This window comes from Phyllostomus hastatus, unplaced genomic scaffold (genome assembly GCF_019186645.2).
Source record: "Phyllostomus hastatus isolate PE091 unplaced genomic scaffold, TTU_PhHast_1.1 phas_scaffold_1674, whole genome shotgun sequence".
Classification (NCBI taxonomy): Eukaryota; Metazoa; Chordata; class Mammalia; order Chiroptera; family Phyllostomidae; genus Phyllostomus; species Phyllostomus hastatus.
In genome coordinates, this window is record NW_025334011.1 from 2708950 (window position 1) to 2734726 (window position 25777).

The following is a 25777-nucleotide window of genomic DNA, read 5'->3' on the forward strand; positions in this document are numbered from 1 at the left end:
AATTATATTTTTTAAAAATCATCAGTGTGTTTGTACTTATGTACCTTCCATTTATAAAGGTCAGTGTGAAGATCTTATTGTCTTGGAGAACAAATTCTTTGCTGTCTTTTGAGTCCTATCACAAAACTCACTCTCCATCTTTGCTTAAATGATCCCCACTACTTGTTTTTCCTCTGGTCTGAAATTCCACCATCAGGCACTAAGAACTTAGCATCTTACTAAGCTTTTTAAGAGTTTTACTCTGAGAGGATGGTTCTCCTGGAGAGTTCACTTCATCCAGTTTTTTTTTAAAAGGGGAATTAATGTAGCACACATACAACTGTTTTTTTCCCCTTAAGTGCCAACTTCAATCAATAATAGTGGCTGTCCTGTGGCATTGCACTGTGAATGATTTTGAGGCTGAGTCCCGATTCAGAGACAAAGGGTGCAGTCATCAACTAGTAATGTCTACAATCGGTGACAGTGATAATACTCACCCAAAGGATTTGCCACCCCTAGAGTAACAGGTCCATTTCTGACAGTTCCCCTAGGTTTAGAGTAAGATCTCAAGGGAATGGCCCTAAGAATGCACGACAGAAAGGAGGTTGAGCACTAGGATGTTCTGAGGACCCTGAGAAGGATGATGAAACCCTGACTAAGGTGCTCTTCTGTTTGCCGACTCTGGCTTTCTATCACATGTGGTCATCCATACTCTTTATATTAACCAGTGTGTCCCAAATTTAAATAATAACAGTCTTGTTGTTTTCCAGGCAAACGTATCCCTTTTACTTGTGATATTCCTTTGCCTAGAAGACCAGAACCTCGAACATATGGGTCGCAGAAGAGATGACCTGGTCCAACCCTCTGTCTGTAAATGAGGAGACTGAGGACAGAAATGGTTAAAGCAGTAACCAGTGACCTCCCATTCCAAAAAGTTTGGACTTCACATTTATTTTAGATTTTTTATTGAATCAATAGTTTCCTGCCCTAGACCCAAGAACTGAATGACAGGCAAAGCAGACAGTACCTAAGGAATGTTGGAACCTCAGCTTTTGATACTAGTTCTTGGCTAGTATAGGATATGACGTTAGATAAACCTTAAGTTCTACCTGTGAGCCCACAAGCAAATAATATGACCCCGAGTCTTCATTCTTTATTCAAGAAAAAGACTATTGCTCTTGTGTGGTCATATAAAGTGCCAGACTCACAGTAAGCACTCAGTAAATGCAGTCCATTCTCTTAGGTTTTCTCCAAAAGCCTGGGCTCCCAACTCTTTTCATGGGCTTGAATATATGCCTGGTACTGGAACTGGAGACTTAATCATTTATTTGAATTTGGGATAGTACATGTTTGTCTTGTCCCCTGCCCCTTTAGAACTTTGTACATGTCAAACAGACACTTCCAGGAAGTAAGATGTTTACCAAAAGTGTTTATTGATTCCTTCACTACAAGGCCTATATGTTGTAATCTTGAGAAAACAAGTATATCGATGTGATTCATTTTAAAATCCAGTATTCATTAATGAATGACTATCCATCGGTATTTCTTCATTGCTATGAATTCTTCATTGATCAGGTTTGTATTGGCCTGAAAAAAATTCACCAGAAAAAGTTTAATTATTAATATTAATCATTTAAAAAGACTGTAAAAAGATTCTTCAGTTCTCTCAAATGATAGGACACCTTCTATAAAACTTCATCTGAAGTAATGAAAGTTGTTAGACTCATATCTCTTCTAGTGTTTTTCAGCTACACTAAATGTCAAACTCTTCTGGGAAGTTTCCTAGATGCAGGTAGGAAATCCTATTTACAGTCTATGAATTCTGCATGCCAGGTGTAAGACTCAATGATTACTGAAGTGCATATGGAAAGATTTATCTTTCCCAGTGTGGATCACTGACAATAGGGTCATTGAAAATTGCTGGACATTAACTTGTGGAATGAATAAAGGAAGAGAGCTAATATATTGAGACAACCCACAGGAAGAGCTCACTCTAGCCTTAATTTCACTGTAGGTGAGTAAATGATACATCTAAAACTTGTATTTAAAATTGGGTAAGTGGTTTTAGATAAAACAAAAGTGTTAATCATAGCAGGAATAATATTAGAACCACATTATTTAGTATCTGTTATGAGCCAGACACTATGATCAGTGCTTTACACATGTGATTTCATTTAATATGAACAACCATCCATTGTAATATATCTTACTTATATTTCACAGGCAGAGAAACCAAAACTCTAAGAGCTTAAGTTGCTTTTCCAAGGCCACCTTAAGCATCAGAGCTCAAAGATGAACTCAGAATAGCTGTTTCTAAAGCCTCCCTCTGGCTTTAATATAGTAAATAATAATGGTTTCTTTGATAGATAACTGCTAAGAATTTTAGAAGGTATTAATATAAGAAGGAAGATATTGTTTTCAATAGAAAACGTATATGTGAATATGGTCAGTAGAGGAGATGAAGAAGATAAAGATGATGAACAAATCCAAGCTGTGTGAGATACTGCTTTTGCCAAATTAATCAAACTCTAATTTTCTTAAATACCACATTGAAAATGTATTAAATACCACATTGAAAATGTATTCAACCTAATGTGAAAAGTTAAATAACCAGATCATCAAGTTTAATTAATTCAGAAGTGTCAGCATAAGTATATGTAACTTACTTGTAGGCCAATGATAGATTTCAATTACATAATATATTTGGAAAGAAGTAAGTCATTCACAGGATACAGCTTAAATATAAGTAAGATATATTTTGGTAATTTTTCTAATTTATGATAATTAAAACATATCTGGAAATGTATGGGTTCATAAATATAGATTTCAGAATGTTAAAGGGGGATATCAATTTGGAAAATTTCCTCTTCTGCATATAAAGTATTTTTTTTTCTTTTTTCAGCCATACAGCACACTAATAGCCAGAATTATCTGGAGGAGAACTTAAGAGACACGTGAGTTTTATTATCAGTATTCTTTTCTGAAACTTAAAATCACATCAATTATTTGGGGGGAGAGAAGTGGGACAATGATGGAATAAGAATGATGGAGCAAAGCGGTTCAATTCTGTCTTGAACACTCACAGTGCCATGTTTCAGTGTTAGCATTATGGTTGCTCATCTTCTTCAGAAACCCACTTATGAAGAAGTACAGACTGTAGTTAAAGAGTTGCTAGGTTTTGTGGAGAAGTGCAAGAATCTCAACCTACATGAGCCACCTTCAGAATGCTCTCACCAGCTGGTATGTGAATCATGTTCTGCCTCTCTCTCTCTTTCTCTCTCTATTTTTTCGAAAACTAAATTGAAACCTAAGATGTTGTTATAGGGAGGGCTTGTTGAATAAATTAGCAGGGGATTGTGAGGCAGCATTATATATGATTCATACTCAAGATACACTCTTTAAATGTTTATAAACTTACAGTTTATCAGTTCATTTCTGGCACTCTTTGAACCAAACATTCAAGGGAATGAATTATAGTCTAGAATGTCAGTTTCTTAAGTTGGTTGCTCTGTTTCTGTTGCTAAAACACTATTGTCTGACATCCTTGTATCAAGGCTCCTGGGAAATTGAAGTACTTAAAAAGTTTCTCAGAGAATATGTAAAAGTAGAAAAAAAGTAAATATTATTATGGGTTCTGTCCCCAGTTAGTAGACAAGCCTGGCAATTGTTACTGTCTCATAACATGTGCCTATTTTATGATCAGCAAATTCTTAGTAAGCACTAACACATTCTATCTATCTATCTACCTGCCTACTTGATCAATTACTCTTATGCCAAACAATTTAAAATACAAATGAGTAGTTCTTTATTTGTAATATTTTACTCCATTTTATGGGGTTAAAACCTACCTTTTATCATACTCTTTATAGATATATAAAAATAATTAGACTTATTAGAAATGGATTTTAAATGACATACTTCTACCAGTGTCTATCTCACTTATTTTATAGTGATGTCTTCTTATTTTTATTTCAAAAGATTAAGATTTTATGCCCTTATCTCCCAAATCTGAAGGCATGTCATTTGAGGTTTACAGCATCCTGCACATTTATGGCTACCCAAAAATATTTGAAAATGAACTGAATTATTACATTTCCACTTGAAAACTTGACAATGAACACACATGGCTTCAGAGTCAATTCTTAAAACAAGTTGCCATGGAAACAAAACTAAAAACAATTAGGAACCGTGGAAGGAAGACTACTATGTATTTATTGGTAGATAATTCTCATTAAAAATACCTTGATTTCAAAAGGAGAAAACTGTATTTGAACAATGATTAAAAAATAATAATTAAAAAAATAAATAAAATAAAATAATTTACTTTTTTTCAAAAAAAAAATACCTTGATTTCTTTAGACCCTGGTCATTCTGGCTTATGTTTATTTTAATGCCTATGAACTGTATGAAAATGAATCAATTACATAGGAAAGGAGAGACTGATTAATTTTATTTGGTCAATGTCCAACATGTGAGAATTTATACTTAAAAACTTAAAAGGTTTTTGCTCAAAGTAACTATGTCCAAGGACTATTGGATACAAAATGTAACATTCTGCACTTAGTTGCCTTTTCTAAAGAAATAATAATTCTTTGCCTTTCCTGGGGTTAGGAATATAGAGCACACATCCTTCCCCTTTAATTCATTATTTTCTCCTGCAGATGACTACCTTCTTAGAGTGCATTTGTAATGACCAAGGAATGGCTGACAAACATGTTCTTTCTGACTATTGCAAGACGAATAACACAGCAAGACACAATTCTTCCAATTAAGTAAAAAAGATGATGCAGATTACAGGGACACCTTCCAAATTCCAAATCCTGAGCAGATCTGTGAGATGAGCAAGGAGAACCCAGTGTCAGTGAGAAAGATGTAAGTCAGTTCTCCTTGCCATTGTCTTTGGAGAAGAGTATTTTCCAATTTTGAAGACAGGTCTTTCTTACGTAACAGTCTCCGAGAACACAATGCTTTATTACATGGAATTGAAGTGGAAATTTGAGCTACAATATATTTTTCTCTCTCTAAATAACAATTATGGTCTCAGTGAGCCCCACAGGGTAGGGAAATGTCTGCGCCATGAAACCGTAAACATGTCTAGGACCTGTAATGGGCTCATCTCCTTAAGGGTTAGATTAGTCAGACTGGTAGCGAATGATGTTGAAATGTACAGTCAGTTGGCAAAGCATAATAAACTGAGAGTACTGGAGACAGAGCACAGGTAATAGCTCAGGCAAGGGGCTGGCATTTGGGATGTTCATCAAGAGATATCAGGGAGGGTATCTGACAGGTACAGACAAGGAATCTGCCATTGGAACCCTAGGAATAAGTAACACTTTTAGATGTCAAAGATCAGTTTTCTACTCAAGAACTCTGATGCTATAATTCCCACTTGGAGTGGAGAGCATTATAGCAAATGCTATAGGCAAGTTCATATCTTGGTTTTCTAGTTAACACAGCATAAGTCTACATGCTGAGAGTGGGGTGCTAGCAAGTGGCTGGGGTCTAGAGGAAGGAAATCAATAAATATCCAGAGAGGCAGAAATGACAAGAGAAATACAAGGTTTCAGTTCTCAAGGAATCTAATTCTGGACATTCTACTAAGACAGGCTCAGACATCAGGAATAAGGGCAAGGTCTGATTGCTGAGTCTAGAGGGCAAGAGCATGGTAGAGATTTAATTTCAGATTTTAATTATGAAATATTAGACAAGAAATGAATAAGCAGACAGGGTGACCATGCTGAATGAGGCAAACTTTCTAATTCACCCATAAAAGGGCAAATTGCCCCAGAAATTACTATGCTTTCAAAAAAAATTAAATGGGCTCAGCTGCTTAGGGATAGGGTTTGGGCAGGTTCCCAACTTGTCTGATATTAGGGGCCACCAGATGGGGACTGAACTACCAGCTTGGCTACCTATTTACTGCAGTGCTATCTACTGTGGGTGAGAATTGCAGAGTCAGATTTAGGTTGAACATTCAGAGATTTAAAATCTAACCAATACTCAGGCAGTGAACTTAACGTCTTCTTGAACATTTACAATAGCCAGTAATTAAGGAGTTAATTTATGTGCTAATTTTAACTCATGTGCACATGACTATAAATATTCAAGAGAAAAATAATTTTCTAACTATTTGTCTCATAATTATAAACCAAGACCTTTATTTCATTTTCAACCAAAGAAATTGTAATTTATATCAAAGCTAGAGAAAAGTCATCTGTTTTGGAGTCAAAAGATAGCAGAGCAACTTTCCCAGTCTAGAAAGAACTTTTGGATGATCTTGAGAGACACCTCTTCACCCAACAATAGCTTCTAAATTGAATTCCTCTGCACTCGTGTACAATTCTTACTTTACAGTTCAGTTGAGACTATTGAACTTTTTACCTTCTTCTACTTAGAAAAGAGTGAAAAGTTTTAATTACTGACTTCCTTTCCCCACTGGCCCAGAGGTACTTATTGGTCACTTCATGGGCATTCGGAATATCTGACTAACCTCACGGTGACCTATTGAAAACATTTGGTGCATTTAAGTATAGTGTCTTTCACTACGATGTTCTAGATGTTACAGGTCAACAAAACAAAATGAACCCTAAGTTTTCAAGAAACAGTGTCAGCACATGTTCCGGAACTCCAAATTACATGACTTTGGGTTTGTCCAGTTATAGGTACATTTATGAAACTTCTAGAAAGCACCCATTCTTGTATGGACCCACTATTCTGACCATGTCTATGTGCTATGAAACAGCCAGTCTTGTTGCCAAGAAGAAAATAAGACTGAGTGCTTCCTGATAAAGGTAAGATGCTCATATGTCAACTGTTTTTTAGAGCCTTGCTGTACAAAGCGTGAACCACGGCCAGCAGCATGCGTATGACCTGGCAGTTTGAAAAATGTGCAGTGTCTGAAGTTCTCCAGAATTACTGAACAAGGCTTCATAGTAACAAGATACCTAGGCCATCTGTATAGTCATTTAAATCTGAGAAGCATGATCTAACATAGATATTACTTCATAGTAAATATTTAATATTTCAGTTACTATTGCTTTGTAATAGAAGACCCCAACATTTAGTGACTCAGAACAGCAATCATGTTATCATCTCATAATTTTTGTGGGTCAGGAATTCAGGAAGGCCTCACCGAGGTGGTTCTGTCTCATGATCTTTCATGTGGTTGTACTCAGACATGAATGGTTGGATCTGGAACTCTGAATGGCTGAAGCACCAGGGGGCTGACTCAACATCTCTTTCTTCTCATATAATCTCAGGTCCTTTTCAAGCAGTCTTGCTGTTGACATAAGAATGTAAAAAAACCTGTAGAGAATTTTTAAAAGAATTTATTTGAGCCCAAATGATGACAATACCAGGAACGAAAAATCTCAAATGCTCGGGAGAATGGCAATTTTGCAGTTTCTTTATCCATTTGGAATTAAGGAGAGAATGTAAAGATTACATGAAGATGGGAGAATGCCAGGTGGAGATTGGATTACAGGATAGTTATCAGTATTATGTGTTCTCTTCAGGGCCTGAAAAAGAGGCATTTCAAAGGTGTTAACATAGATGCACAGGGCTTGCTTAAGGGAAAGAAAACTTTTGCTAAAGAAGTTATATGCTGGGGCATGACTGTGCACCATAATGTGCCCAGTTAAAAATTTAGGATCAGATCACCCTGTGAGGTTACTTTTGGTTAGACTCATTACACACCTCTCTTTTATCCCCACTGCCTTAACTGGTTTGGGCTTCCTTCCAGCATGGTAGCCCCGGGGCAGATGGACTGCTTACTCATGGCTAAAGTCTCCAAGAATGATTATTCTAATGGATAAAGCAGACATTGTATGACCTTATATGACCAAAGTCAGAATGACACTCAGAGTGGGGCAAACTTGTATTTCTGCCACACTCTGTTAGTTGAAACACCATGAAATCACACCAATTTGAAAAGGATTTATACTGTACCTCTGGATGGGAGAATTGTCAATGTGTCATTGTAAAAAGAGCATGGGATAGAAGATATTGTTATAGCCATCTTTGGAATATACAGTCTGCCACACTTCATTTTTAACAAAGTGGTTTTTTCTCTTTCATTAAATAGATGTAAATGTGATTAGTTCCATGATAAAGGTACATTTTAAGTGTGGTCATTAAAGTTCTAAATGTCAACATAAAGTAATGCTTTTACTAGCAGGGGCACCACGTGGATTTCCTAAAGGCTGTGCTGAAATGCATAGTAGTTTGCTAATCATTTTGATGAATTCGTCAAGGTGAAATGTAGTACTATGTCTTCCTTGCTATTTCCTTCCATTTTTTTCAGTGAGACTTTATGTCATATTCTTCTAAACTGCTATTTTTCTATTCCTTTAAACCTATCTGTCCTATTCATCTCCTCATTGCCTACCTTGTGTAAGAAATTAAATAATGTATCTAAAGAGTTTCTGGCATAGGCTAAATATGCAGTAATTGTAGCTATTACCATTAAAGCTATATAGATCTCGTTAAAGATATATGTATATATTTTTTCTTATCTCCCTTTCCATTCTTTCCCTTGGTGAATTCCAATTCCTTTAGAAGCCAATTCTGAATTCCTAGCTCCTAGAAGGAGAGTCTTTTTTGTTTGTTCATTTCTTATTAGTCAAAAGTGAATGACCATGCAGATGTATGTCTCATTACCTGGCATTTCTGAGGAATGAGCTTTTTCATGAAAGTGAGTTTTGTAGATAACTTGGTGCTTACTGTTTCAAGATATGCAGTTTTCTTACTCTTCACATTTTTCAGTAGAAATTTTTTCTTGATGTATAACATACCCCTACAATGTTTTTAAGTTTGCTAAGAGTTCTTTCTCCCTCCACCTCACTTCATGAAGTTTAGTCTTGCTGCTTCCAGGATGCCTGTTCCTAGCAGTCTGGCTCCAACCTCAGAAAAAATTATACAACCAATTGTGCAACTGTATGAGTTAAGTCCTCAGAGACTCTCTTATGAAGAAATAATTAAGCTTTTTGTACTTAATTTCAAATGAGTATGATACAACAAAATAAGGACAAAAAGAATTAAATTTATAATTAATTATAAAAATATAATTATGATTATTGTGCCAACCTTTTGTAGTTTGAATACTCCCTTTGTATACATTTTCTAACTTCTTCTTAAAAACAACATTGTAAAGTGCAGTTATCCAAAGTAAAAATATTATATGGTCAATATAATGTTTTAAGTGAAAATATAGAGCTCTTCTGAAATTTAAAATATAACATATTTTCAACACTAAGAGATATCATTTTGGCATATTTCTTTCTATTCACCTTTTTCTACTTACAGATTTTATTTTGTACATTGTTGTGATCATACTGAATACAGGGTTTTTATTACTTAAAAATATTACTTTTCATTAGAAACATACATCTTTTAAAAAATAATGTGCAATTATTCACTTAACCTTCTCTCGGCTATTGAGACTTTTTTTTGTCTCCAAATTTTTGCTATCATAACAAAACATGCATGTCTTTCTTTTGTGTGGTTATGTTTTTATTTATTTAGAAAAGTTTATTTGCAATAGTTTTAAAAGTAAAAATACTGAGTTAAAGAATGTAATCATATTCTAGAGGAATTCATTTATATATTGCAAAAGTGAAACATATATTATAGATAACACTAGGAAACATGGCCAACAGAACAGTTAGTAACTTGAATAAAACCAAAATACAGCTGTGAGACATATTGGATGTATTCTTGTAACTCTCTGGACTTCTCTTTGCTCAGTTTCGTGTTATCATTTATATTTCAAACGTCTGGTCACTGGAACAAGTGATCTCTGGGGAAGACAGATGCTATTTTATGAAAAAAACTCCCAGATTGTGCTGCTGTATTTGGCCTCTTTTAAATAAGACACTAAAAACTTTCCAATTTTGAAACAATACACAATTTTTACTTTTCTCTCTTCCTTACTAATACTGAAATTAACTTCTTCTCTTACTACTATATTTTCTTAATAAGTTGTTTTTCTAATTACAGCTAGACCCCATCAGAAAATACATTGGAGATATATCTTTGAGGCATCACCATTTATGTGAAATTGGGATTAAATTCAACTGCAAATTACCAAAAGCAGTGTAAGTTACCTACTTAGACCGATGCACTTTGTTGCTGCTGGGCCACCCTTTTTTATCAAATTAATTAAAAAGTCATTTATCTTTTATTTCATCGTGTCTCTCAGTACAAACTTGTCTTCTTTCTCTACATACATGCTACTTGCCTGTTCAGCAGGGCACACGGGGCTGTGCAGGAAAATCTCGCAGTTCTCACCACCCATTATCTCCCACCTCAATCTCTTCCATCTGCTCAAATCCCCTAGTCACTTCCTCAGGGCACAAACAGTTCTGTGCATGCAGAAGCAAGCGCTTAATCGTTCTGCATGATGAAGGCTGAAGAACCAAAGCTATTCTTTTCTCTGGAAAAATAAAAAAGATTTGGCTCCAATGTTACACAGAACAGAAAAGCCAGGGATGTTTTCTAGGGGTGGGGATGGATGACGATGAAGTGGGAGAAGAATTTGATGTTACTCATTATGCCTCTTTCCCGGCCCAGGTTGTGTTTCTGTCTAAGATGACCCCTGAAGACATGCATGTTCCTTATATCACCTTCTTCCCCAATTGAGGACAACACTGGGCTGCCTGGAAACTCAATTCTTCTTAATTTCCCTATTCCCCCCCAAATTTAGGGGATGTTGCTTACTTGTCAACAGAGAGAGGCAAGGGAGACTCATGCCTTCTGTGATTGTCTATGATGAAGGATTTTACTTGGAAAGTCAGGTCACATAAATATCCAAATTACCTCTCTAAGCAACTTAACTCTTTAAGCAATAATTTAAGTGGTTAAAATGACTATATTATCCATGACTGTGATTTGAATCATGTTTGTTTTGTGCCTTAGATCTTACATGGCTCTGGGTGCCATCACTGAAGAAATAGGGAGCATTCAGAATACACTCTCCTCAGCCTGCATTTGCAAGTGCACTTCTATCCCTTTGGTTACTCAGTGAACTAGAACTAACTTTAGAAAGAAGCAAATTCACAATATTGTTGAGAATGTACTTATTTTTCTTTTCAGGGATTTGGTTCTGTTGACTAAAAAACAACCTAAAGCTAACTTTTCTGAAATCGCCAAATTGGCCATTGATGTTAAAAATGTGCATCAGACGGAAATGCATTAGCATGTGTGCTTGGCAGGCTAAGGGCCTCTGTTTTCCTAAAACTCACTTAAGCCTTGACCGTACTTGTAATTCTTACTGTAGGGAAAGAGGAGTGGGGGAGGATGAAGAGGGTCAAATATATGGTGACGGAAGGAGACTAGACTTGGGGTGGTGAGCACACAATGCAATAATGTATCATAGAATTGTACACTTGCAGCATGTATAATGTTAACCAATATCATCACAATAAGTTTAATTTTAAAAAACTTATAATTCTTTTTTATTGTTGTTCAATTACAGTTATCCCCATTTTCTTCCCCTCATTGTTCTCCCCTGCCCTACCCGCCCCCACCTCCCACATTCAATCCCCCCACTCCGCCATTGTAACTCTTAAATAAAGGTGATAGTGGTATGTAATGAATCTAAAAATGTAATTATCATTTATCAGGTTTGGGTATTCAGTTATGCTAACTTCTGAAAATGAATTTGAAATGTTTTTCTTTTGAATTTTCTGAAATAAATTAACCCGTATCGAGGCTTGCCGGTTCTGGGAAGGTTTAAAAGAACTCGTCTATGAAATGAGCAGGGGTGAAGATAGGAACTGCTGGGACAGCTTCTCTGTTTCTTTTGTTATGGGCTTATTTTAACATTTTTCAGTCAATTCTCATTCCTTGTAAATTCTATACTTGCCAAAATTTATTTGTAACCCCAAACCCACACTCACAGCACTTTGCGGTCTTTCTCAGACGTGTGCCCGCTCAGAGTGGCGGAGCCTCTGAGTTGCCAGCTGTATGTAGTCCCAGCAGAGGCGGAACCAAGCAGTGCTCTGGCTTCGTGCTTGAGTTCTCCTGCTGTGAGCAAGTGCTCGTTCTGTGGTCTCTTTAGTGCCCTGTTTTCCTCATTCTTGTACTTTTTGTGGGTGATTTAGCAGATGTTGAAAATGTCCCCAAGGGCAGTGCTGAAGTGCTGTCCAGTGTTCTGAGCACTAGAAGACCAGGACGTGCCTTAGGAAGAAAATACGAGTGTCAGATAGGCTTTGTTCCCGCCTGAGTAACAGTGCTGGTGGCTGTGAATTCAATGTGGGCGAATCACCAATATATATTGCATAAGGTCTTTAAACCTGAAGTTACATAAAACAGGGTTATGTCTTGATTGCTAGACGAAAATGTGGCCGGAGTTTTGCAGAAACTGAACCCTGTATTTCCCCTGGGGTCAATGATTCAGTACTCACAAATTCAGTGTTTACACAACTGTGAATAATGAGAATGTTCTTATTTTTGTGAAGGTTTTAAGCATACATTTTTCTTTAACAACTCTCCTTCATCAGCATTTTCTCATTGGGAAATATAGAGTTGCACATGGTAATATTTGATAATTAAAAACATCAATTATGTAATTACAATTCCTTTTCCCATGGATTTGTATTTTCTTCTTTAATTAGTTTTGTGAAAGGACTATTATTGGTCTTTTCCAAGAGCAAATTCTTGGACTTATTTATCAATTCTGTGTTTCTCCTTTTAATTTTATTAATTCTTTCTGAAAGGTTTTCTTAGACTTTGCCTAGGAATAAATGTTAATTGGCCACAAAATTAGGCAGTATAGAGCTTTATTGGGGTTTGTGTGCCTGGGCAACGTGTGTTCCCCCCAACACCCCCACCCTGTCCACACAGAGGCGGGGGGGGCTAGAGAAAAGCTGCACTGTGCAAGGAAAATGGCAGGGTTTTATTTTGGGTTGGCTCTCCGTGGGAGCTGGGGATTGGTCCCTTGTAAACACAGCGACAACATATCATTGGTGGTTCCCCTCACGCCCTGGTGATGTCAGCCATCTCTTCCAGGTTGTAGTTCAGCCGCCATCATTGATTGTAGTCCCACCGCCATTTTGATTGTAGTCCCACCACTATTTTGTCTTACCCCACCCATCCTGACACTTTCAAGTTTGTTCAGTTGTTTTTATCTCAATTATTTTGGTTAACTTACTAATTTATTTATACTCATTCTTTTAAAATAACTTAGTTAACAATAATTACTTCACTTGAACTATCACATCTTTTATACACCATGTTTCACTGATTATTTTTGATACTGATGTAATTCTCTTTTGATTAGAGTATTTCTAATAATGCTTTCAGGAATGGTATATGGATTATAGACATCTGAGTTGTGTGTCCTAGAAAATTTTCTTTCTTTTATTACTGCTTATTATATCATACCACCCAGTGATGAGTGCAAAGGTACTGTGCAGAAAACCACAAATAGTAGGGGAATTTTTTTTCTTCTACCTGGAATGCCTGTATTCTTATAGTTTCTTTCATCAATTTTCTTCCCTTTGTTTTCACTACCCTTTGAAAATTGATATTACTAATAGGTCCTCTCCTGGTCATTTCCTTTCTTATTTTACACACACAATCAGAGCTGGCTGGCCATCCAGCAAGGATTGACTCTCCTCTTCCTTCCATACTCCAGATTAGTTGCCGGGCCATGAATTACATTTCCTGTCTCACAGGGAAGTGGAGCCACTTCATTGCGTTCTGGTCAGAAGTGATTTATGCTATTTCTAGGCCCACCCATAAAAATCTCCTCTCCAGAGCACCCTCAGTCCAACAGCAATGTTAAAAGCCTCAGGTTGAAAAAGCCTGGTTTCTAGAATTACAGCCTAGGGGCAGTACTCCTTCCTTTCCAATAGGACTCTATTGAGAAAGAATTAAACCTGATTTTCCAAAGTCACTTTGTGAAGCATTATTTGGAGCAACTAAATTTAACAAAGTATAAGAATTTCATTTTTCTTTTAAGTTCTTTGTACAATGACCATAGCTATATTTCTGAAATTACTTTTGATACTGGCTTAAAAATTAAACATCACTTCTTGGACCCATTTATTCCTAAACATGTAACTGGTACTGAAAAAGTTGGTAGGCACAGCTTTCTCATGGAATTCTCATTAGACTTGAGTTCTAGTCTAGCTTTGTCATACATACATTTTAGAATGTAGGTCGAGCCACTAAATTTCTTCAGGCTTTTGAGTTCCAACTGTAAACTAAGGTGGTTGGATAAGATGACTTCTAAGATGCCCTCTGTGATTCTATGATTTCTTGGGAAATATTCTAGAGTCCAAATTTCCTTTCTTGTAACCCAGAAGCATGTGTAGATTATGCACAAACTGCCCATGCTTGAGGGGTATATACGAAAAAGGTGGGGTGGTAATTTAATATCTAGCCAGTGCTTTCTTTCAAATGGATTGTAGTACTTACAAATTATATCCTCAAAGATCATTGAGAAAAATGCATTCTCACCCAAATACTTAAAATTAATTTCTAGTAAAAGTAAGTAGAGTTCCTGAGCTAGAAATTAACAACTGATAGGATATTTTAGGTTTAAGTTCTGGATCTGCCACTCACTACTGTGTTGGGAACTGCCCTGACTGGTATCAGAAGCTGAAACCCCCACCTAGGCTAAGGCTAAGGGAACGCCCTTGGAACTGTAAGCCAGCAAGGAGACAAAAGCTTATCTCCCTGGCAGGAATGCTGCTTCTGCTGCTTTATTCATAACTGAACCCCCCAAAAGCTTGGTCGGTTAGCCAAAGACGGGTAAGATTCCCCACGGGGGAACGACCTAAGACAGGCACGATCACTTTGGGAGGCCCCCCCCAAGAGAAGGACTTGGGGGGCTGCAGCAAAAGGGGGGTGATGGACCCTCGCTCCTCGGCTTTGACATAGCCTGAGTTCTCAGCATCTGGGGAAAAAAACCTCCTTGTCTCCCAGTTGCCTTAGTTCCCTTGCTCCACCTAAGCCTGAAACAATGACAGGGTGGTGCAGCTCGGTACTGAGAAGTGCGGATTCCCCAGGGTGATCAGGCCTAAGAAAGAACATGTAAATTACTGTGAAACCTCCTTTGTTTAGAATGCTCTCAGTTGAATGAGAAGGGTCTTAGGAGGAAGTTATTTTGTTCCTCAGTCTTACAGCTCTTTGACCCCCAACTCAATAGACCGGCAGAGTTCTTTGTTTTCTATGGTTCCTTACTTCCCCCGAATGAGTACTGTACTTTACCTGAATTATTATGCAGAATGAGCCCAATGAAAGCAGGTATGGACGGTAAATTGGCGCGCTCCTCACTAGAAGGGGTGGCCATTTCATCCCTACTTCTCCACAGAAACTAGTTTGTCTCTGTGCATGTTTTTTCTCGCGTGTTTATCGTCGAGCCATCCACAGCGTTCTGTGGTCACTGCTGGCCGGTGACCCACGCGCAACATTTGACATAGCCTGAGTTCTCATCGTCTGGGAGAAAAACTCCTTATCTCTTGGTTGCCTTAGTTCCCTTGCTCCACCTAAGCCTGAAACAATGACAGGGTGGTGCAGCTCTGTGTTGAAAAGGGCGGATTCCCCGGGTGATCAGGACTAAGAAAGAATATGTAAATTACTGTGAAACCTTCTTTGTTTAGAATGCTCTCAGTTGAATGAGAAGGGTCTTAGGAGGAAGTTAGTTTGTTCCTCAAAGTCTTACAGCTCTTTGACCCTGACTCAATAGACCAGCAGAGTTCTTTGTTTTCTATGGTTCCTTACTTCCCCCTAATGAGTACTGTACTTTACCTGAATTATTATGCAAAATGAGCCCAATAAAAGCAGGTATGGACTATAAATCGGCACGCTCCCCACTAGGGGGGGTGGCCATTTCGTCCCTACTTCCCCGCAGAAACTAGTTTGTCTCTGTGCATGTGTGTTTTTTCTTGCGTGTTTTTTGTCAAGCCATCCACAGCGTTCTGTGGTCACTGCTGGCCGGGGACCCACACATCACTATGGTGTGATTTTAGAAAAATCACATAATTTTATTGATTTGGTTTCCTTATCTCAAAATATAATCAATAAAATCACCCTGAGAGTCTCTCAAGGTTTCCAGATGTCTTAAGGTCAGTTAAAATATTAAATAAATTTCATAATTATAATTGGCTTTTGAAAGAAAACTCATAGCCTTTGAATTTTACTGTATTTTCAAATATGTTTCATATGGATACAGGTTTCTTTATGAATATTTGAGGAGACATTCAGAGTTGGCGGTTCCAGTGATTTTAAGAGTGGACACAGTGCATCAAAATTTATTGTAAAAATGCTGTAAATTAGAAAATCCTCTGGAATGCCATAGCCATGGAGTAAATGACTTCTTACTTTTTAACCTGTGAACTCATTAGTGATTACAAACATAAGAAAAATTACAGTGCTGTTTGTAGTGCCACACTTTAGGAAGAGGATTATGCATGCTCTTGCTAATTGCTGCACTATGCTGGAACCATTACCATCTAAACTGAACGCCACAGCAGTGCACTGCAGCAACTCTCTGCAAGTCACTGCCATAGATTCTGTGCTTCATCAAAGCTTTGCTGTGCAATTCCCTTTTCAAAGTGAATGTCTGCTTGGCACAGTAGCAGGTAGCATGGCAGCATAGCCTCTTTTAGGGCATGGAAAGGAGGCTGGAAAACTGTCCCTATTTCAGGCCAGAAATCATACTGTTCAGAGGCAGCAGCTCCTGTTATGCATTTGACATAAAAAATGCCGGTGGCCTTAAAATCTGACTGGATGGTTGTTTATTCCTGGGTTACCAGGAACCAGGTTGCTTCAGCCTTTGTTATTCTAACCAATTGCTTACATATTTATAGAGGATGGGGTGGGGGTGCAGGATGAAGGGACTCTCTTTACTTCTAAGATGCCCTGGCTCAAGCAGGTACACCTAGTATCCTCCCATTCCCAGAGCGAAGGGTAAATGAAGGTGATTTAGTTTCCTGTGGGTTAGCACCCTCTCATGGCATCACCAGCAGACCTCAATAATGGTGATTATAATGGCATCTTAAAGCAGTATGGATATTTAGTTAACAAAGCAGCTTTACAACCAGTGTTTCATTTGATCCTCATAACAGCTTAGTAACATAGGTAACTCCAGAATTTCTAGCAATACTTCATAGATGAGAGTATTGAGTTTCAGAAAGTTCAAAGGACTTGCCCAATATCACACAGGCAGTAAGGACAGGGCTAGGAGTTAAATACAGGCAAACAGTTCACAGGTCTGGTAAAATTTTCCCTAGGACAAACACTGCCTATTAGGATCAGGTGGACTGGCTTTGGTGCTCCTACCCAGGCGCTAAGCCGAGAAGGCCACCTATATCTTCCCACTGGAGTTTATTGCATGGCTCAAGAACTCTTTGAATTTGTGTCAGCTCTTAGAATTCCATTTGATTCATTTAATAGGTGTCTGTGAAGTGTTTTACTATAGTCAAGGCTGGCACATGTTTTTATTATGCCAGGACTTCTTAATGCATGTCTGTATTTCTATATTTTTATCTCTATATTAGTTACTTATGTTAAAGGCAGTATTATTAAAAATAACCAACACACACATACATACACATTACCCAATCAAACTTAGATCATAAACTACCTTTAATGATCTTTCTCTGGCTTGATGAATGATTTGCTTTATGCTTACAAAATATGCCATTTTATCTCAAATGAGTTTTTATCACAGGAAACTGAATATCAATCTTGCTGTCCCACTTTTTCCTCCATAAATACACGGCCATTCCTGTTTTAACATAATGTGTTTTTCAAGATTTGTTAACTCAGAAAGTAAATAAAACCCTGGGTGCAGAAAAACAGCTACATTAAACTCTTCATGGTTTTGCAATCTTACCTCAAGATATAGTGTTGCAATGATAGATAAACACTGATTATCTTTATTTTTCAGAAAGAGATGTTCCAAAGAGCGGTTCATGAAAGCCACGGGCATGTTAAAAATCACTGTGATTTACGTGAGAAAGTAGGAGATAGTAACTTCCACAACAGGTATGCTTGTAAGATATTGTCTAGATTTAAATTTGTTTAGTGAGTTTGTGTTAACTTCTGATGCTGAGAGTTGCTAAGAGTCTGCTTTCACCCTTACAGTCTCAGAGGCCTAGCTATCTTTGTCCACAAAACTTCAGATGCTTCAACACTGCTTTCCAGGACAGATTCGAGATTTTCAGTAAATGCTCAGAGGTTAGGGCTCCGAGTGGGTCCTGGCTGCTTTCCTGCAATCTCACATGGGCCCCCTTTTTCACACCCAGGCATTTAGTTCAGAGCTTTGCGTGCAATTTTGAGTCCAAGTTGCAACAGATATCTAATGTAAGGTCCCCTTGTTGGTTTCAGATTAGATCCATATAGCAAATTTAGTATTTTCAGCACTGAGAGGAGAGATACCTTAGTCCTTTGCCAGAGGGAACAAGCAAAACGTCTTGTGTGCAGAGACTGGTAATTTCTGCTGTATTTTAAACACTAATTTATCGAAAAACAAAAGCCAAATTTTTAGGAATCTTTAGAATCACACCATAATAGTCTATTTAGAAACAGAATATTGAGGAAAAGTTCAGTTTGACATAGTGCCCCAAATTATTGATCTTCAATGTCCAGAATAATGATCCAAAACAAGTAGTCTTGTTTTAGAGAGACTATTTGGTATATCACCTTTCTTTTATGTTGTATTCAGCTGCTAATGTCTAGTTTAAGAGTTAGATCTGTGGTTCTCAAACTTTAGAATTACTTGGGGGACTTGCTACAATGCAGCCCTGCCCCAGGTGTTTCTGATTCCTAAGTCTGGGGTGGGGCCTGCAAAGCTGCACGTCCACCACGTCCCCAGGGGCACTGATACTGCGGGTCCAGGAGTCACAACTGGACACCCATTGGATTAGGTTGACTGTTTCATTGGATGTTACAGCTAAATTCTCCCCGCAACTCCATTGGAATATAAATGCCAGGCTTGACTCCGATTTTTTGTCATCAAAGTCAAGTCTGTAAAGTCTTTCTCTTTAAAAAGCCTCTTCATATTCCTCAGTTCCCTCCACCACTATCCTAGTTCAGGTTACCACCACTTCTCACCTGTGTTACTGGAATGGTCTTCAAAGTTTTTCTTCACTCATGTAGCCTTGGGTCCATTTTCTATGCATTCTTTATATAGCAACCATAATTATCTTAAAAACAATGTAAATCTAATTCTGTAATTAAGCTTTCTTCCTTCTCCCCTCTCCTATCCCCCCACCCACATCAAGAAAACAAAAATCACATTCAATGACTTCCCAAATGCTCCCCTCCTACTTTTCACCCCCCTGTACCTGGCTCATTTTCAGTCATTGTCAGATACCAGCCCACAAGTCCTTTTCTCCAGGAGGCCTGCCCGATTTCCTTGGGATTGGATGTGAGGCCATCCTATGTGCACTGACTGCCCTGTGTACTCTTCTCCCTCTGCCTAGTGTACTTGCCTCTCTCCTCCACCAGCATGTGGGCCCCATAAGAGCATGGGTTGTGTCTTGATTCTTGCTGTAGTCCCTATTCCCACACATTGTGGACAACTTATAATGACTTTAATTGCCTATGCGGATGTTTACTTTAGAACCTTTTTAAGTCTGATTTTTTGGCCATCCAAAGTAGCTACCATGGTAATCCTTGATAATTAGAAAAAGTAGACCAGGGTGGAGCAAATACTTTATAGGTAAATTTTCCCTGAACATAATAATTTCTAAAGTCTTCAGAATCTGACAATATAAAATTATTCAAATTTTATTTCTAAAGATACAGTTTTAACAGAAACCAGTTGAAAACTGTTTTTGAGGCAGGTTAGTAAGAAATGGGGAAATCTCCCTGGCAAATGGCATGAGGAAACCAAGCTAAATAGCTGAACAAATGGCCAGAATGGCTGAGCAATTAACAGCCAGTTGATAAATCTTAAGCCTCTATCCTCCCTAACTGAAGACGCCTAAGAGGACTTGGTTTGTATCACCTCAGGGAGATAGATAACAAAGACCAGTTAGAGCCTGACTCACCCAAGATAGAGTGAAACTAACCAGAGAATGACCCTAAAGCTCATGATACCATCATTATAATGAAAATTGACACCACAAGTGAAAGGGGACAAGCACTGACACTTCCAGAACAGACCATATTAGGAATAATACCCCTTCCCAACCAGAAGCTGGAGTCAGAATTAGGTACCACAAAGCTTGGAGACAATGCTCCCACCTTGGAAACACAGAAAATCCTGAACACTAACTGACTGCACAACTCACTCATGAGTTGGCCCATATCCCCTACGACATGTACTTTTGCTTCTTTCACAGTGGCGCCTGCACCCAGGCCTCTTTCTTTTTCTCTACCTGAATAATCTTGCTTTGTTCTCACTCCAACTTGTCCTTGAAATTTTTCCTGCATGAGTCAAAAACCTGGAGGTTGATTGACATGTGAAAGGTCCCGAGAGGTCCCAGACCATGCCGGGCAGGGCTCACCCATGTTGTGGAAGAGGCCTGATGGCACTACGAATATTCATTCACCTGTTTCCACATTGTGCAGGAAGTAGACTGATATCCTTCCAAATGTTCCCAATTGAAAGCAAAAGAAATATCTGTATAGCTGAATCTTCTCAGTAACCACAAACAGAAAAGTAGGATTTTATTGAGTACTAGTGTAATTAGGGGCAGTACTAACTGTCTACATAAATACGATGCATGAAAGCAAGAAAGAAAACACCCAAAAGTGCATTGTTTGTGTTTCTTTGAAGAACCTTTCTCTAGGCAATATGGTAAACACTACAATGTGTGAGGTTGGAAAAGAATGCCAGGTAAATTGAAAAAGCCATTGGGCCATTGGAACAAGGACTAAAAGGAGGGAATTAAACCCACCTTAATGTCTTGTTCAACCTGAATCAGAGAGAATGCCAGATATTGAGAAAAACTGTAGAATTCTTTATTTTAGGCACATAGTCATTTTTAGGAGTAAACGGAAATTATTCTTTCAGGCTCCTGGTCCTTTACACTAAGAAAGCCCCACAACTATCTGGTCAACAGCTGGTTATGTTCATGAAGAACATGGCAGCCTCTGAAACCAGATGTTGCCCTCTGAGTGATGAGCAACAGTTTGCATGGAGGATGCAGTAAGCACATCTGCGACTTCATGTTTGCCTGTTCTAATCTCTGACCTTCAACAATCACTCTCATGTCAGTGGACACATTTCTGAACTCTCAATGGAGCCTAATAATTCTGTCCTTGGAAGAAATACTTTGAGCTCAGATCATGCTGGTTGGCTTGGATTAGCAACAGGTTTAAGGCTATCACTTCCCTATCATTTGGGATGGCAGGTTCAATGGGCCTTTGCCTGGATCACACCTCTGGGTCTATTTCTTGGAATTTCAATTCAACAAAAGTGATTTTGCTGGCAACTTCAAAGATAATGCTGTCTTTAAACAAACTCATCCTAATCAAATGTATATATAGGGGAAAAAATGCCTCGTCTTCCTCCTGTGTTGCTTTTTTCCTGTCACGCTACTATCACATTCACAACACTTCTGACACCAGATGTGTGTGGTGTTTTTTATTCGCCCAACAGCAAGCAATTCTCTGTGACACCAGCTGGGTGTCCTACAATTGAAATCAGTCCTGACACTCTCTACCTGGAGACAGACAGGGGTCAGACACCATAGGTTAAGGGCTCAGTTCTGTAAGATCACTGCCTACCCTTTTCAGGTGACAATTGCAAATCTAGGTTGTAGCCTGTGCTTCAGACTGATGATCCATACAGCAGAGGTTTCCCCAACTCCCTCCTAGGGTTTAATTAATTTGCTAGAGTGACTTTGTAGAACTCAGGGAAACACTTATGTTTACCAGTTGATTAAAGGATATGGTAAAGGATACAGATGAACAGCCAGATGAAAAGATACACAGGGTGAACTCAACTTGAGGATGATTGAAAGAGGGAGGACAAGTCTCAGAACCAGGCTGCACCTTACACTCTTCTTTTCTTCCCAAACAGTAAAATCCAGGCTAAGCTGGCAGAAACTAGAATTTGAGAATACTTAAATATAACCACATTTTCTATGGGTAAGAAAATAACAACCACAGACCTAATGGCTCTTGTTTTAATTTTCTTCTGGGAAAGGCTGAACTAATTCCTGGAGCTTTATGCAGAAGACATGAGGCACAGCCTGTCAACACTGGTGTGGGTCACTGTTGTGATGACTCTTATGCCTTCCGGAAGGTATGATTTGACGATCTGCAAGTCGATGGAACTTACATTTCTCCACCTTTGTCCTGTGACCAAGTTATCAGCTTTCAAGAGGACTTGTGCAAAGCTCAGGAGGAGGAATTCCAAACTAAAAAGCCAAAGTAAGAATCTTTGTTGAATTTGTTTTTTATTGCTAGAAAAAGAGCGGGTATAGAGAACCATAAAGTGGGCACAGATACATGTACTGCATAATGGATGGAGTAGCTAAATGTCATGCTGGAGGTCAAGTAGCACTGAGAATATCATGCAATTTTGCAATCGTGGCTATTGCGGGTGCTACTGCAACTGGATCAGGTATTGAGTTTGAAATCTGTTGATCAGAAAATACTGACAGAGAAGTACATTAATATATTTTTTCCTAAAATGTGAACTTTGGACATTAGTTTGATAAGGGGTCTGGTACGAATAGGGTTTCATGATCAAATAAGTTTGGGAATGCTATATTTCCTTGCTCTTCTCATAATGTATATTGTCCATTACCAAGGAAGTCAAAGTCCTGCAATAATCTCTTTAGCTTGTTCTAGCTTAGCACCATCTGGGCCATAGAAACTACTAAGATTCTTCAGGACCAGAATGCTGAGAAAGTGCTTTGGAACATTTCATTACAGTGATGTGTATCACTTTATAGTATGTAATTACTTTTGCTACTACTTCCACTGTTATTAGGAATGACTATTTTATATATTTGGAAGAATGGTTGGGGGATGATTACTAGTAGGTGGCAGCTGGGTGATATTGTAATAATGCCTGTGAATTCAATTCCTTGAATCCTAATCTCCTTCTCCTCCTGATCCCCTAGCCCCTGTGATGCAGTTTCTTGCACTAGATAAGGCTTTGCAATAACATCTCAGAATATAAGAAAATAGGATATCATTAGAAACTCAAAATACTGGAAATAAATACTTAAATGCCATATATAATCCTTCTAAAACACATTGCACATTTCCTGCTGAATATTTCCAGTGCTGGGAAGACTGTTTGCTTAAAGCAGCCTATTTTTATCTTTACATATGCTTAACTAGTTCACCTTTTTTTATTAAATAGGAATCTATGTCATTGCCTCTTCCACTCAATTTCTACTTCTGGAACTATAGAGAGAAATACTTTATGGACGTTCCATGAGCTGAGTGAGGCTAGATCCCTATTATTTGACTGCAAACTGAGGGTGAGGTATGACTGTTATACTCTTAATCTGAAGTTGGGCTTCCTGGGGAAGGTGAGAGGAATGGTGTGCAATGTTTTCTGAGCTTATATACGACCCTGGCAAGGCATGTCTGTGTGTGTGTGTGTATTATGTATATGATATAAACATGTATAATGCATACAGAAACATTTTTAAATTAGAAAATTTTATCAATATAAGTTATTTACAAAGTGCTGTTCTGATTCAATAGCTGTTACTGATACTGAAGCCTGCTGATCAGAAATGTTGACAGCAGAATACCATGTCTTTATATTTGATCAGAGTTCCCCAGTATGTGTTCTATGTAAAAAGGGTTTCCTCATAAAGTCAGCAACAGGATTCAGTCCAGTGCTCTTTTCTATTCTTGCTTTCATAGCATGTATTACAATATTTCATCATTCCACCATGTTGCCAACCCTCTTGCCCTCCTGCTATTGCATCCCATTGCCAAATTTCTTTCCCTTCACCTTTGCTCATGTAATATGTTAGTATTGCTTCAAAACAAATGAACCAAAATGTAGTAACTTAACACAGCATCAGTTATTATTGTTCAAGCATCTGTGGGTTGATTGGATGAGTCTGGTGACCTGAACCAGCCTTAACCATTCTCAGTGGCATTGCTCAAGAGTGTATGGTCAGCGGCTAAATTAGCTGAGAGCTGGCAGCCTCGGCGAGCATGGCTTGTCTCTGCTCCAGGTGGCACTCTCTAGCAAGCTAACCCAGGCTTCTATACACAGTAGCTGGGAAAAGAAGGGGAAGTGTGGAGACCTCATGGGGCCCAGGTTTAGAACTGTATAATGTCAGCTCTGCTGTGAGGCAGGTGATAGGGCCAGCCCAGACTGAAGGAGTGTGGAAAAGACTTTACCTCTTGATTAGAAGAATGGGAAAGTCATGTTGTATAGGATATGGACACAGAGAAAGGTGGACAATTGGGTCTATGTTTGTAATCAATCTGCCATGTGTGAATCATTAATGTAGTTGGTGATGAATGTCAGGGTGAATGTCAGGATAGGATGAGAAGTGAGGCAATTAACTAGGTCTGAGGCCATCACAAATGAGGGGCATGACCAAGCTTCTTACACATGATAGGAATAAATAGCAATCAGATGTTAGAATTTGAAGACATACTTTGAAGGAACTATGACTTTTAAAAGAGGATGAAGGAGAGATGTGTTGGAAGCAGTAAGAGAACTAGGTGGTATGATAAGGTAAGTAGAGCTCAAGCAAAGATAGCTTCCTCTTGACAGGCCTTAGGGAAGCCGTGTTCTCTGAGGAGCCATGTTTTCATATGGGACAAGAGAGAGAAGTTAAGAGAAGAGGCTATAAATATAGGGAAGGTTTCTGGTGAGAAAGCCTCAAGTTACAAAGGAGACATAGGATGAGTTAGGGTGGACTGGGAGAGCAGGAGAAGGGTCAGATTAGGGATATAGAAACATCGGTATGATGACAGATGAGCTGGGAGACTTAGATTGTTGACTGAGGCATGACCAGCTTGGCCTTGGAAGTAGCACATGCAGCACACACAACCCTAGGCCAGCTGTTCTTGCCCTTGTTTACTGACAACTCACAGAATGTGGACATTTCCCCCAACTCCCCCTATGACATCCACATGGATGGATTAAATGAACACTATCAGTCTTAGAAAAGAGGCTGCTGCAGACAAAGAAATGTCCTTCTTAGTGGCATTAATCACCTCCATCCTGTTACAGGGTGCAGCCAAGAGGGGGGACCCCAAATGGGCATTTGAAATGGGGTCCAGAACTTAAGGTGTCCAGGAGATTTTAAGATGTCTCCAAACCCCGCCCCCCCCCAGGGTGTGGGTTGGGGGAAGGGACAAATGGAACAGGACCATTGAGAGCTGTTTTGCAGCTAAGCTCTGGCGTGGTCATTTAACATATCTATAGCCTTTGGCTGGTCACTTAGATATGTTAAATAGCTGTGATCATCTCTGAGCAGGGGTGGGGGGGGGAATGGAAGTAACTTCCCCACCAACATGTGACTGGGGGCAGATCCCCCAGGCTACAGCGCCTGCGTGGGAGCTCGGAGAGGATTGGCTCCAGGACATGGGGCCACACCTGCCCAGACTCATGATGGCAGCCCAGTAAAGCTGGAAGGATATGAGTTCTGGCATGTGAAGCTGAGTGTGGGAGAAGTCGGAAATGAGGCTGCAGAGGAAGATTGGCCGAGGGGATTTAAAACCCAGACTTGGCGGCCATTGGAGAGGAGAACCATGTGGCTGTGGAGGTGCAGAGAGGATCACGGCCATTGAAGAGAGAGCCATGTGCAGCCCTGAAAGGGAGAACCACACGGCTTTGGCAGAGTGGGGACGCTCCCCTTCCCGCAGCCATAGGAGAGAGAACCACGCGGCTTTGACGGAG

The 25777-nt window shown here is 38.9% G+C and overlaps 1 long non-coding RNA gene across 5 annotated transcripts in view; it reads left to right on the forward strand.

Moving 5' to 3' along the window:
• Nucleotides 1-1655: 1655 nt before the first annotated feature.
• LOC123831015 overlaps nt 1656-25777 on the forward strand; it is a 37099-nt gene continuing 12977 nt past the window's right edge. The window contains exons 1-9 of one of the 5 annotated variants that reach the window (XR_006787854.1): nt 1661-1993; nt 2882-2933; nt 3109-3219; nt 4641-4851; nt 6636-6770; nt 9976-10073; nt 17879-17976; nt 22091-22317; nt 23261-25197. This is a non-coding gene — a long non-coding RNA (uncharacterized LOC123831015). Of the gene's footprint in view, nt 1994-2881; nt 2934-3108; nt 3220-4640; nt 4852-6635; nt 6771-9975; nt 10074-17878; nt 17977-22090; nt 25198-25777 lie in introns of those variants that run through there. The other 4 variants (XR_006787857.1, XR_006787855.1, XR_006787853.1 and 1 more) reach the window with 4 other exon arrangements.